Source organism: Notamacropus eugenii, chromosome 4 (assembly GCF_028372415.1).
Source record: "Notamacropus eugenii isolate mMacEug1 chromosome 4, mMacEug1.pri_v2, whole genome shotgun sequence".
NCBI classification, from domain to species: domain Eukaryota; kingdom Metazoa; phylum Chordata; class Mammalia; order Diprotodontia; family Macropodidae; genus Notamacropus; species Notamacropus eugenii.
Genome location: NC_092875.1, coordinates 138,090,101 through 138,102,610, shown reverse-complemented (window position 1 = coordinate 138,102,610; position 12,510 = coordinate 138,090,101).

The following is a 12,510-nucleotide window of genomic DNA, read 5'->3' as shown; positions in this document are numbered from 1 at the left end:
ATAGAGAAAGAGGAGATCAACGACTTGGGCATGCAGCTGAATAAGCTAGAAAAAGAATAAATTTAAAATCCCCAAGTAAACACCAAATTAGAAATACTGAAAACCAAAGGAGAGATTAATAAAATTGAAATTAAGAAAACTAGTGAACTCATATATAAAACTAATATTTGGTTTTATGAAAAAAACTAATAAAATTCATAAACTTTCTGTCAATTTGATTTTAAAAAAGAAAGAAGAAAACCAAATTACCAATATCAAAAATGAAAGGGGTGAACTCACTCCAATGAGGAAGAAATTAAAACAATAATTAGTAATCACTTTGACCAACTTTATGCCCATAAATTTGAAAATCTAAGTGAGATGGATGAATATTTTAAAAATACAAGTTACACAGATTAACAGAAGAGTAAGGTGAATATTTAAACAACCCCATCTAAGAAAAAGAAATTGAACAAACCATCAATGATCTCCCTAGGAATTAATATCCTGGGCCACATGGAATTGCAAGCAAATTCTATAAAACATTTAAACAACAGTTAATTCCAATGCTATATACACTATTTGGAAAAAATGTGGAAGGAGTCCTCTGAAATTCTTTTCATGGTAGAAATATGGTTTGGATATCTAAACCAGGAAGTGACAAAACAGAGAAAGAAAATTATAGACCAATTTCTCTAATGAATATAGACACAAAATTTTAAATAAGATTTTAGGAAAAAGAATACAGCAATTTATCATGAGAATAACACATTATGATCACGTAGCATTCATACCAGGAATGCAGAGCTGGTCCAATACTAGGAAAAATATTAGCATTATTGATCATATCAACAAAAAAAACTAGTAGAAACCACATGATTATCTCAATAGATGGAGAAAAAGCTTTTAACAAAGTACAGCACCCATTTCTACTAAAAACGCTGGAGAGCATAGGAATAAAGGGAACTTTCCATAAAATAATAAGCAGTGCCTACCTAAAAACTTCAGCAAGCATTATATGCAATGGAAATAAGCTAAATGCATTTCCAATAAAATCAGGGGTGAAGCTATGATGTCCATTATCACCACTAATATTCAATATGGTACTAGAAAGGTTAGCTGTGGCAATTAGACAAGATAAAGACATTGAAGGAATAAGAATAGGCAAAGAAGAAACTAAGGTGTCACACTTTGCAGATGATATGATGACATACTTAGGGAATCCCAGAGATTCAAGTAAAATCTACTTGAAATAATAAACAATTTTGGCAAAGTTACAGGTTACAAAATAAATCCACACAAATATTCTGCATTGCTGTATATTAGTATTAAAGTCCAACAACAAGAGATAGAAAGAGAAAACCCATTTAAAGCTAAGACAGGCACTAAATAATATTTGGGAGTTTACCTGCGAAAACAAACCCAGGGACTGTATGAACACAACTACAAGATAGTTTTTTGCACAAATAAACTCAGATCTAAGTAAGTGGAAAAACATCAGTTACTCGTGGTTAGGCTGAACCCATACAATAAAATTGAAAATTCTACCTAAAACAATTTACTTATTTGGTGCCATATCAATTAAACTATCAGATACCCATTTTCTAGAGTTGGAAAAAATAATATCCAAATTCATCTATAAGAACAATAGGCCCAGAATATCAAGGGGACTAATGAAAAGAAATGCTAGGAAAGGTGGCCTAGTGTTACCAGATCTCAAATGGTATTATAAAGCAACAATTATCAAAAACACTTGGTACTGGCTATGAAATGGAAGGATAGACAAGTGGAATATGTTAGGTACTCAAGACACAGCAGGCAATGAATACAGTAATCTATTGTTTGACAAACCCAAGTACCCCAGCTTCTGGGATAAGAAGGCTCTATTCAACAAAAGTTGCTAGAAAAACTGGAGAACAGTGTGGTGGAAACTAGGCGTAGAGCAATGCCTGACACCATACAAAAGAAAAAAAGTCCAAATGGCTACATGATCTAGATATAAAGATTGATACTATGGACAAATTGATAGAGCAAGGAATAGTGTATTTACCCCATTTATGGAGAATGGAAGAATTTTTGACTAAAGAAGAGATAAAATGCATTATGAAGTGCAAGACTGATAATTTTAGTCGCATTAAACTGAAGTTTTTACACAACCAAACTCAATACAACCAAGTTTCGTAGGGATGCAGAAAACTGGAAAAGAATTTTTACAGCTAGTGTATGTGATGAAGACTCATTTCTAGAATATATAGAGAACTGAGTCAAATGTACAAAACTACAAGTCATTCCCCAATTGAAAAATGGTCAAAGGATATGAACAACCAGTTTTCAGAGGAAGAAATTAAAGATATCTATAGTCATGAAAAAAATATGCTAAATCACTATTGATTAGAGAGATGCAAATCAGAACAACTCTGAGGTACCACTTAACACCTATCAGATTGCAAACATGATAGAACAGGAAGATCATAAATGTTGGAGAAGATGTGGGAGAGTTGGTACACTAATTAATCTTTGGTGGAGCTGTGAGGCCATCCAACCATTCTGAAGAGAAATTTGTACCTATGCTGCCTTCTTTGGCCACCTCCATGCAGTGCCCCACTGCCCCTCTGTTGCTGCTGCCACTACTGCCTGGGACCAGAGCTGGGGGAGGACCCTATACACTAGTCACAGAGGTGAAAAAGCTTTTTCACTGACCTTTGAAACTGCCTTGGGGACCTGTGAGCTGAGGAATCTATGAACCTCTGCTGTTGCTACTGGAGATTCTACCCCCAAGGCCTACGTTGGTCCTGTTCTTCGTGGCTCCATGAGGCCAAGGCAGTGCTGCCCTCTGCTGCATGTCCAGAGCGACAGACCTTTCCCATTGGCCTTCCAGGTCACTCTGGGCTAGAAATCTCCTCTACTTCGTCATTCTGTGGCTTCTGCTGCTCTAGAATTTCTTGGAAGTCTTTCTTTACAGGTATTTTATGGGCTATGTGGGAACAGCTAGAATATGCTCTACTCTGCCGTCTTGGCTCCACCTCCAAAAAGCAACTTCTAAAACCCTAGCTTTTATCCCTATTGTCATCAGTCTGTTATTTTTTTATTTAGAACACCATATTGTACAATTTCATGATCTTGGAAATCAACTAAGAGGTCAGATTACATGAAAGATTAGTACTTATCCACAATTTAAAGGAATTAAATATTTCCATAAAAATGCAAACCACAACTTTTCCTGTGAGTGAATGTCAGCCAAAATTAGTCTTACTTAGTCATTCAACTTAAAGAGCATATCCCTTGTATTGTTTTCTTTCTTTCTTGGCATATGGAGACAGGAAATCTGTGGGAATTTTAAATTCCCACCTGTGACATATAACCCATATGGTCACCAATTGGCAAGTTAACAAATCACTCTGAGTCTCGTGGAGAATAAAAAATGGCCAAATAATTCTTTCACTTCCTGTCACATACAGTTCTTATAAGGTAAGACATTCACAAGCCTTTAACACTGCAAAAATTTGAATTATTATTATTATTATTATTGAAAGCCAGTGTGGTTTAACCAAACAAGTATCCACCCTGATATGAAGATATCTTGGTTGAAATACTTCCTGAGCAATTCACCAGTGTTACAACCAAATGAGTGGGAAGTCAAGTAATCATGTCAAACCTCAGAATCTTCATCTATCAAAAAGAGAAATAACATTTTTACTATTTACTACATAGGACTGTGGTGGAAGAATGTTTGTAAATGTTTAATTGCTATAGATATGGTAATTACTATTATTGTTATTTTGCAGATTTCTCAAACAGGAATAGGAAAACAAAGCAATGGACAGGTTTATTTCTCTACCCCTAACCTTAGTAAAGAAATTCTGCCTTTGAATTAGGAATAACTTTGACAGACTCTGGAATATAGGAAGAAGTGGTTGCTTTTCATTAACTGCTCTAAGAGCAAAATTAAACTTAATATGTATATTACCATATGTTAAGGGGCAGGGAAGTTATTTTGTCTTTAGGAGGCATTAATCAGATGTGTTTTTAAATGATTTTGACATATCTGGCCTTTATGAAATGAAAATAATGAACCAATTTAGTGTTCCATACACTACAACCAACATCCCAGCACTCCTCTATAAAACTGGGGAGAAATTCAAGTCATTGTCTTATACAATGAATGAAATGAAATAACTGTGCACCATATGCAGTTGTGTCAACAGATGCTGCTTTTGGATTATTTCAAATTTGCATATAGAGTAGTTTTCATTTCTAATATATTTACCATAATACTGAGAAAGAATGTTATTAAATACAGAAAACTGTTTGATTCGGATGAACAAATCATAGCCATTAGCCTAGATTTTCGTGACCAACTAATGGTGAACTATAAGACTACTACAAGTAAAAGAAGGAGAACCTGATTCAGTAATTACATCTCCAAAGTACATCACTTTAAAAGTACTTGTATAATTGACCTTGTTAGTAAGAATATAAATAAAAATAGCCTATAGAAATTGCTTTCCTTCCTTCTACAATCTTATTTCTTCTCTATTTTTCTCAAATTTCCTCACTTGAACAGAAATCAATACATTTGTTTTACTATTTTTTTAAAGTTGTTTCTGCTTACTTTATTGGAGACTCATAAGATTTTATTTGAGTTCTTTTAAGAATAGTAATGCGGAGGAATCAGTGCAAAGTTTAGCATGTTTTACTAAATGAGTGTGAGCTCTACTTATCAGAAATCAGGCAATACAGTAGAAACTGGGTTATGAAGTCCAATAGAAAGTGCATTTTTGACCAGTTAGATGTATCCTAAGATACTGATTATAATGACTTTTCTTTATCTTGTTATATCATACTGTACTTATTATCTTTTTTATATTGCTTATATTAGCATATTCTGAAAAAGAAACTGTGAAATATTAATTTCTTGGGATTTTATCTCACGTAAAGAAAATTGGTAAAGATAATAAAAGTCAGAAAACGCTTATGTCGGAGGCCTATGAAAAGAAAGGCATCATAATGAAATGTTAATGGAACTATGATATCATCCAATTTTGGAAAGCAACATAGAAAATAGAAGGAGAAATCACTAAAGGTATGATAAAAATGTCATGACTTCATCCTTCCAGAATTTTCTCTATTATGCCATAGAACCTATGCTACCTTGCAAACTTACTCCTCTCCTTGACTACTTCTCAAACTGTAAATACTTTTGCCTGAGTCCTCACTTTTTTTGTTGGCTGGTTCTGACTCTGAAGTTTTTGTGCACACAAACTGAGATCAGGGAAAGACCTTACTATAGCAAGGCTAAGGTCATTCACTGTATAGAGGGGATCATTACTTGTGATCTTGTCCTTTTTCTTGCCACTGGACTCTGATGACTTGATGACCCTGGAGCAGAGAATGAGGCTGAAAACTGGGCAGCTCTGCCTTCCAAAAATCCCATTCACAAGTTAGTCGAGATGTCACACTTGTGATGTCATTGGTCCTCTTCCAGAACAAAAGACTAATAACTACAACAACAGCAATGGCAAGGATAGCAATTCCTCTCAGGAACTTCAGTTTTAGAAGGCTTAAGCCAAAGCTGTCTTCATCCTTCTATGTGTTATTCTACTGATTCATTTACAGAGGACTTTCTCAACCAGAGTATGGTAATATAATATTGCTTATCATCATCTAGGACTTATTGGATCATCTTTACTATTAGTTACTTGTATTAATATGGAGAATCATGCTTACACTGACCTTGCAGTTGCTATGTACTAAACTTGCAGTCATTTAAAATCTTGCTCCTTTAAAAATTTTGATTATTCATAATTATCAGCCATTTAAAATACCTAGAAAAATATTGAAAATAAAGCAGTTGAGTTTACTATAATACAAGTTTGGTTTGACTGAAGGCAATAAGGAGTTTCATACATATAATCCACTGTACTTTATTCCTCCTATTTAGTTCTGGGCCCTCTCATTATTGTATGGAACGGTCAAGTATGCATGTATGTATGTATGCATGCATGTGTATGTGGGTATATTTGTCTAGACACATACACATTTGGTATTAATAAGTTGGAGAGAGAGAGAGAGAGAGAGAGACAGAGAGAGAGAGAGAGAAGAATGGAGGGAGGGAGGGAAAATATATAAATGTGAATCATAGGTAAATAGTGAAGGAAAGTGGACATTTGTAGTGAAAGATGCAATGTTTGTAATGTTTTAACAGTTATCTGTAAACTACGGATTCCGGGTATTAAAAAAAGTATCAATACTGGGGATCATTTGTTGGTTTGGGCTAGTATTGAGAACTAGACACATTTCCTTCCTTTCTATTCAAATTTATTCTCACCACAAACCCCTGAAACTCTCCTTTCATCCATCTCTCCCTTCTTAAAAAATTCCATGCTCTTTTTCGTTTTATTCTACAATTAATAGAAAAAGAGTTAATATTCACTGTCTCTACTATCTACCAACTCACTTTTCAATCCTGTGAACCATGTTTTCTACCTCTATCATATTATTAAAATTGTTCTCTCCAATATTACCACTGCCTTCTTCTTTGCTAATTCCTTCCCCCACGCCCCCCAACACACAAACACGCAACCATAGACTCTTTTATCATACTTTGTAGGAGTAGTTTTATTATTGTTATTATTTATTTTTAACACAGTTTATAACAGATAAAGCAATTCCAACTTTTGGACAGGTGATACTTCTTTTTAAAGCATTTGCAATATGGACTACAAAAGAAATTTTTTTAAACATTAGTCAACTGAGACACAAATAATATTTATGTTGCTAAATCACAAGCTCTTGACCTAATTATCTCCACAGTATTACTAAGAATTAAAAGACCCTAACTTATTGTTGTTGGTCTAAAATCCAATGCCTAAGAGCTTCATTTTAGACAACCTCGGATGTTCCCCTACCCATAATCTATAATTGAATAGACCTGGTATTAAGCATACAAACCTTATGACTACAGGAAATTGCCACCAGTAGTAAGGACATTGCAGGGGTACAATATCACCCCAACTTCATGTCAGTTCCAGGCAGGATTAGATTATCCACTTGCATTCAGTCAGGCTTAAAGTCTGACAGGTGTGAGTGGGGAAATTGAGTCCAGAGAGAATCCTGACTCAGCCCATGCTGAACAGCTGCTCTTTTACCCTTCCCATGAGATCACCTTATGCAATTACTGGTATCATGTACTGGAAGCTCAGATCACCTTTCTTGCTACCCATACCTGGAGTTAGACTCAGAAGAACAGTCACTTAATAGTCCCATAGCATCTAAAAATGACAAGTTCTAATAACCAGGTTTCAAATATGATTATAGTTTCACTTTGGCTAAGGAGCGTCTTTTGAGTCAGGTCTTAAGTGGCTTACATGCTTTTCTATGCATGTTCTAGTTCCTGATTAAATGGCAATCATAAAATCAAATTTAGCATTAAAACCTTGACTTTTCCATCAATGCCAAATTGTACTCGAGGTTACTTTCCTCTTGGAAATTTAAAAAGAAATTATTTTCTCCAAACTAAAGATGCCATTAATTTATTCTCAGTAATTAATTCAGTCTATTGTTTTAATACTAATTGCTTTACCTCACTTTGTAACATGTCCAATTTTTCTCTCCATCACTCCCCTCCCCCCGTTTCTAATACCTTACATTCTGATTACACTTTCCCTCAATGTACCCTCCCCTCCATCACACCTCATCCCTCTCCTATCCCCATCTTCTCTCTTTTCTTGCAGGACAAGATAAATTTCCATACCTCCATCCCTGTAGTTCTTATTTCCCAATTATATGCAATAAAAATTCTCAACATTCTTTTCTAATACTTTGAATTCTAACTTCTTTCCCTCTCCTCCTCCTTCCCCAGCCAGAGTGAGAAGGCAAGCAATTCAATACAGACTAAACATGTGTTGTTTTGCAAAAGACTTCCATAGTAATCATGTTATGTAATACTAATTATATTGCCCTCTGACCTACCCTATTCCCCCCTTATTTTTCCCCTGTACAATTGAACTTGTCCCTTCTCAAAAGCGTTTATATCTAGTGACTCCCTGCTCCCATTTGCCCACCCTTCTAACATTCTCCTCACTACACTTGTCGCCTCCTCTCCTACTTTCCTGTGATGTATATAAAATTTCATATCAAATTCAGTGAGCATGTTATTCCCTTCCTCAGCCACATCTGGGGACAGTAGCTTTATTTTTCCCCTTCTCCCCTTCTCTCTTATCTCCTCCATTGAATAAGATTTTTCTTATCTCTTTTATGAGTTATAGCCTGCCCCATTCCTTTACTCCCTTTCTCTTCCCGGAATTTTCCTCCTTCACCCCTTAATTTTTATTTTATTTTATTTTTTGTTTTGTTTTGTGTGTCTGTGGATATCATTTCTTCTGATATAACACACCCTGTACTCTCTATCTATTTATGTGTGTGTGTGTATATGTACAATCTCTCCAACTACCCAAATACTGAGAGAAGGTTCAAGAGTTAAAAATATTTTCTTTCCATGTAGTAATGTAAACAGTTCAGCTTTAGAGAGTCTTTTTATGATTTTTCTTTTCTGTTTACCTTTTCGTGCTTCTCTTGATTCTTGTCTTGGAAAGTCAGATTTTTAAATACAGATCTGGTCTTTTCCTCAACATGAAATTTTGAAATTCGACTATATCACTGAATGACCATTTTTTCCCTTGAAGTATTATATTTGGATTTGCTGGGTAGGTGATTCTTGGTTTCAGTCCCAGTCCATTTGACTTCTGAAATATCTCACTCCAAGCCCTTCGATCCCTTAATGTTGAAGCTGCCAGATCCTGTGTTATACTGATTGTATTTCCACAGTATTCAAATTGTTTCTTTCTAGCTGCTTGCAGTATTTTCTCCTTGATCTGGGAACTCTGAAATTTGACCACAGTATTCCTAGGAGTTTGTCTGTTTGGGTTTCTTTCAGGAGTTGATTGATGAATTCTTTCAATATCCATTTTGTTCTCTGATTCTATAACATCAGGGCAGTTTTCCTTGATAATTTCATGAAAGATAATGTCTAGGCTCTTTTTTGATCATGGCTTTCAGGTAGTCCAGTAATTTTTAAATTATTTCTCCTGAATCTATTTTCCAGGTCAATTGTTTTTCTAATGAATTGTTGCACCTTATCTCCTAGTTTTTCAAATTTTTTGTTTTGTTTACTAACTTCTTGGCTTATCTCATAGTCATTCATTTCCCTGAACTCAATTCTCTCTTTCAACGAATTATTTTGTTCAGTGAGCTTTTGAACCTTCTCCTCCATTTGGCTCATTCTGCTTTTTAAAACCTCCTTCTCCTCATTGGCTTTTTGGAACTCTTTTTCCAATTGAGTTAGCCTCTGTTTAAAGCTGTTATTTTCCTCAGCATTGTTTTGGTTCTCTTTTAGTAAACTGCTAACTTGTTTTTTAAGGTCTTCTATTGCCTGAGCCCATTTCAAGTTCCCTTTGCAGGCAGAGGCCTTGACTTCCCCTGACAGTATGCCTTGTTCTTCCTCATCCAAAAAGATAGGGGGAGACACCTGCTCCCTGAGAAAGTAACCTTCTATGGTCTTTTTTTTCCCCCTTTTTTGTTCATTTTCCCAGCCAGTTACTTGACTTCTGAGTTTCCTCTCCACAACCACCTTGCCTCCAGTTCCACCTAGATAGCACTTGAGGGCTGAGATTCAAATGCTGCTCCCAAGCCTTAGGGGCTTTCTGTGGGGGCAAGGCTGGTATTCAGTATGAGATTAAGTTCAGCTGCTCAGGTCAGGGCAGGGCCATCACAGGAGGCTTAGTTCCCTCAGGGGGTTTATGAGGAGACCTTCAATGGATGTGGGCCGCTGACTGCTTTGGGAGGCCCTGTCTGACGCAGCCTCCGCTTCTGTTTCCTGAGGGAGCCTGAGTATGGGGACACCTCACTCCCCTCTTGGCTAGAAAAGACCCTCTCACTGACCTTTGGCACCTGTGGTTTGAGGGATCTGCACTGCCCCTGGAGATTCTGTCCCTGAAGCCTGCTTGGATCTGCTCCTCTCAGTGTCACATGGCCAAGGCAGGGCTAGGCTGTGCTTTGGGTCTGGTGCATGACAGACCTTTCCCATCGGTTTGTCAGGTCTCTGTGGAACAGAAACTGCTCCACTCTGTTGTTCCGTGGCTTCTGTTGCTCTAGAATTTGTTGAGAGTTCTTCTTTACAGGAATTTTATGGGCTGTGGGGTAAGAGCTAAGTGTATGTGTTTCTTTCTACTCTTCCATCTTGGCTCCTCCCCTTGTAGCAGTAGTTTTGACCATTCTTTCCTCTTGGGTACTCTCTTCTCTAATTTCTGCAACAATGCTCTTTGTGGGTTCTCCTATGTACCTGTCTCCTTTTGTTCCATCTCCCCATCAGCCCATTGTATACTTTTTGATCCCCTATTTTGGATGTCTCCTTAAGCTTTATTATTTTCTCTTTTAACACTTTATTCCTCCATGAAATCACTTCACTTTCATAGACTCAGTTATCATTATATGAACCTCACTCCAAAATGCATCAGTTTTACCCCCCAGACTCCAGTATATCTACAACGTCATATTGGACACCTCTACCTGCATTTCTCTCTGGCACGCCAAATTCAACACATGTGAAAACTAAGAATCAAATATGTCAAGAATGAGGTCATGTTTTGCTTTGCTATTCCTAATAATTACTAAAGTACTTTCAGAATAAGAAGTAATTAGTGAAAATATAGTTGAGAATTAGAACAGTTTCATAAATTGAAGGTCTTTAATGTCAAGCTAATGAACTTGAACTTTATTCAAAAGGTATTTGGAATTTATGGGGATTTTTTCCAGCGAAAAGAAAAAGGTTAATTTAGTAGTTAAGGCAATGCCATTAGATGATAATGTTATGAGAGCAGCAATTGCAACCCAAAACCCCAAGGCCTCAACCATGTTATCTCTATTTAATTCTTAGGCAAGGTAGCATGGTAGAAAGAACAATGAACATGTATACATACATACATACATATATATACATATATACACACATGTGTGTATGTATATATAGGTATATGTGTGTGTGTATGTGTGTGTGTGTGTGTGTATATATATATATATATATATATATATATATATATATATATATATATATATATATATATATATATATACATATATATATATATCTATACATCAACAAAAAACACCAAAATTTATCCTACTACAATTTTTAAACTGCACTCTTTTCCAACATAACAGGCGAAAAAGACAGGCATGTACAAATGGGGAAAAGACAGGGAACACACCAGTTGTGATAATGCATCTGACAGACTGTAGCTCTGGTTGTAGCTGTAGTAACCTAGGTATCTCGTCTTCTAAATCACATACAAGCTCATGTTGATTTATTTGTATCTATCTAGGAAAGATATTGATGTCTCTATTTTTCTCTTCGAATGCTTAATTTGACAGTGTTCAGATTGAAACACTCTGTAAGGGGCACTGACCGCCACACCATCTGGGACGCCACACTGACAGACATCAGGTAAACTGAGTCTGGTGCAGGGAAGGGTGAACAAGATGGTTCTGGAAGGGACAGCCCCACCCCTGTTTTTTTTTTTTTTGTCACTATAGTTCCGACTTGTGTTCATTACTATCGCTTCAGGTTTGTTTGTGTGTGTTACCATGGTTCACTGGGCTAGCTGGCAGAGACTATATAATCAGAGTGCTTGTTTGAATAAATCGGAGTTGCTTCATGACCTGCTCTCCCACCTCATTCTTTTACTCGTGAGCTCCACAGAAGGACAAGCAGCCTGCTGGTCAGGCATAAGACTTGCTCCTCTCGGTAAGCTATGCCGTCACCATAGCACCTTGGCACCCAACATGGGGCCATAGCAACTTGGTGCCCACCAACGTGGGGCCATAGCAATACTCCACCAACATCCCCATAGGTACAAGAATGATGAGAACCATTTAAAAGTAGTCTGTGATGACACTGTGTGATCAAGTTCAGTGAATACTTTATCCCAATTAATCCTATTGTTAATAGGATTAATTAGAGTAACTTTCCCTTCAGAGCAATGGGATTTAGAGTGTGATCAGGAATGACATGATCATATTGGGGCATATGGGAAAACGTTATATGTTTGCCTGCAGTGACTACAAGTTATTATTCAACTTAGCATCTATATGGTAAATCTTTTTCTTTTACATAGTACCTTTTTTAATGGTGCTTCTGGGAATAGCACAATACCATTACTGAAGTTGACTGATATCCAGGAGTTTGAAAAGGTTTTGTATCTAGTCACATCTTAACTAAAACCTCTCAATTTGTGATTTTAGAGTTTTTGTTTGAAATTATACTAAAGGGGAGTCTAGAACCAACCTATAAGATTCGATACAAAGTTTTCTGTTTCAAATTAGGAGATCAAGCAACAGTTAACTTGTCAGACATGAGGAGAACAGAAGAATTTATGACCAAACAAAAGATGGATAACATTATGAAAAACAAAATGGATAATTTTGATTACATTTCATTGAAACATTTTTGCACAAATAAAATCAATGCAACCAAGA